This window comes from Bison bison, unplaced genomic scaffold, assembly GCF_000754665.1.
Source record: "Bison bison bison isolate TAMUID 2011002044 unplaced genomic scaffold, Bison_UMD1.0 scf7180017864519, whole genome shotgun sequence".
NCBI lineage: Eukaryota > Metazoa > Chordata > Mammalia > Artiodactyla > Bovidae > Bison > Bison bison.
In genome coordinates this window covers 7,461,896-7,464,369 of record NW_011495072.1, presented here as the reverse complement: position 1 = coordinate 7,464,369, position 2,474 = coordinate 7,461,896, and the positions used below count along the sequence as shown (strand labels likewise).

At 44.1% G+C, this 2,474-nt stretch overlaps 1 pseudogene; it reads right to left on the bottom strand.

Moving 5' to 3' along the window:
- Positions 1–1,206: 1,206 nt before the first annotated feature.
- On the bottom strand, positions 1,207–1,761 carry LOC104981605 (annotated as a pseudogene).
- Between the last annotated feature and the right edge of the window lie 713 nt (positions 1,762–2,474).

Genomic DNA, 2,474 nt, shown 5'->3' with positions numbered 1-2,474 from the left:
TTATGAGGCTCTATCATGATCTGGCTCTGGTTTACATGTCCAGCCTCATTTCTTGCCAGTTCTACTTTTCCATCTTCCCTCAGCCAAACTTTCCTTCCTAAATCTAGCATGCTATCTGTCCAGTCATACAGAACTGCTTTCTAATCTCTAATCCCAGGGCCTTTGCACATGCTGTTTCTTCTCCTGAAAGCCAGGAAGTCAATTTTAACCCAACTTTTGCTTATTCCTCATTACTTCATTCCAGCTGCCCTTGGCAAGGGTTCAGCGCCTCTCCTGTGTGCTCCTATAGCACTATGGCCCTGCACAAATTGTAGCATTTATTTTAAAAGTTAATTCAAGAGATATTTACTGAATACCTGTCATACATCAAACCCTTACCATCCCAGAACGATGAGTAAAGACTCATGCTGTTCTTTCTGCTTGCCATGTTCTTTTTTAAAAATTCTTCGTTTGACCAACTCTTTTTTAAAAGTTATTTATTTATTTTATTTTTGGTTGCTCTGAGTCTGTTGCTGTGCATGGGGTCTCTCTAATTGCAGTGAGCAGGGGCTGGTCTTCGTTGCGGTGTGTGGGCTTCTCATTGTGGAGGCTTCTCTCGTTGCGGAGCACAGGCTTCAGGCACATGGTCTTCGGTAGTTGCAGCCCGCAGGCTCCAGGAGCTGTGGTACACTGGCTTAGTTGCTCCACAGCATGTGGAATCTTCCTGGACCAGGGGTTGAACCTATGTTTCCTGCCTGGCAGGCAGATTCCTATCTACTGTCCCACCAGGGAAGTCCATCTGAACCACTCCTAACCTTTGGGTCTCAGCTAAAATATTTCCTATGAAAACTTTGCTTCCTTATTCTCTCTCACAGCATGCTGTGTGATTTAGCTTACTTGACAGTGCTGTCTCCCTCTCCACACCCAGGAAGATGCCGTATCTGCTCCATCGCCCACCGTGCACCTGCCCAGCCCTAGCTCTGAACCGGGTACTCAGTGGGCATTGGTCACACACGTGTGGAGCAAGGGAAGGCAACTGTGCTCTCTCCTCAGACTATGAAAGGGAGTAAACCATGACTGGATGCTCCAGGGATGTCTGTGGGACCTGAAACTTAAGACAATTTGAAGGACCCTCTTTAAGAAAAATAAAAAGTTACAAATCCAAAATTGGGTGTGAAAGTGGATATTTGCTTAGATTGAGAAAAATGACAACAAACTGTAGGACTCTTTTTTTTTTTTTTGGTTGTCAAATGATCCTTTATTTTTCTTTTTCCTTTGCAGTTCTTAACTAGCGGGGCACTCCACTGTGCCACTGTTGATATCATCTATGATGTCGTGAGGGTGGTGGCCTACGGACTGGGTGGTCCCCAGGATCTCTTTAATGGTTCCAGAAAGTTCTCTAGCTAGAGACCGATGCCACATCTGCCGGGCAGTGTTGATGATCTCATCAAAAGTGATGTTTCCACTGTGCTTAATGTTTTTCTGCTTCTTTCTGTCCCTTGGTGGTTCCTTGAGGGCTTTGATGATCAGGGCAGAAGCAGAAGGTACCACCTGAATCTGGGCTTGTCTGTTCTGAATGGTCAGTTTCACTGTAATCCTCAGACCCTTCCAATCACCACTTGCCTTGGCGATGTCATCACCGACTTTTTTTGGAGACAGACCCAGAGGGCCGATCTTGGGGGCCAGGGCAGACGTGGCACCGACTTCCCCACCGGTGCACCTCAGGTACACGACATTGATCTCGTTGGGGTCGAATTTAGGCGGCATGGTGGAGGCAGCTGGTGTCGGATGAACCTGGATTTGGGACAACCGAAGAAAGTTGCACCTTTGCCTCCTCCCAGCCGAAAGCCGAAAGCTGTAGGACTCTTGAAGTTGAAGTATTTCACAAATATCACAAGATACGGAAAAGTAATACAATGTTTTTATTAATTGCCTAGCACACTGCTGCAATACTTTTCTTCCTCTGCAGTTTTTGTTTGAATACTCTTTTCTCACCTCTTTATATAACAACAGTTTTGTCATCTTTTCTATATAGAAAAAGGAAAGTGAATTAAGTCTTTCCTCCAGCATAATAAAAATAAGATTTATTGTTGATGATTGGGATGCATAAAACATGTGACTTCACAACCAGACATACTGGCTGTTTGTAGGCTGCTACAGTTTACAAACATATTCTGATAAGTCCTATTTGGCATAATTGTCACCAAAAAAGAAAAAAGGTATAGGATAGAATTGCATCACTGTATTATTACTGAATATTCCTAGTATATACGACTTGGTGTCTGTGAGAACTGAATCCTGCATTTAGAATTTTACACATAGAAGATTTTCCCATAGACTAGCTTTTGGCTCTGTACAATTCAAATCTTGTTTCTCCTCCACTACCCACATACTTCCACTGCCAGTTTCTGTAGGATGTATTCAAATCTGATACGAACTCTGGCCCTGCTCCTTAGTGCCACATGCCAGAGGAGAAGATACCATGGGCAATAGGA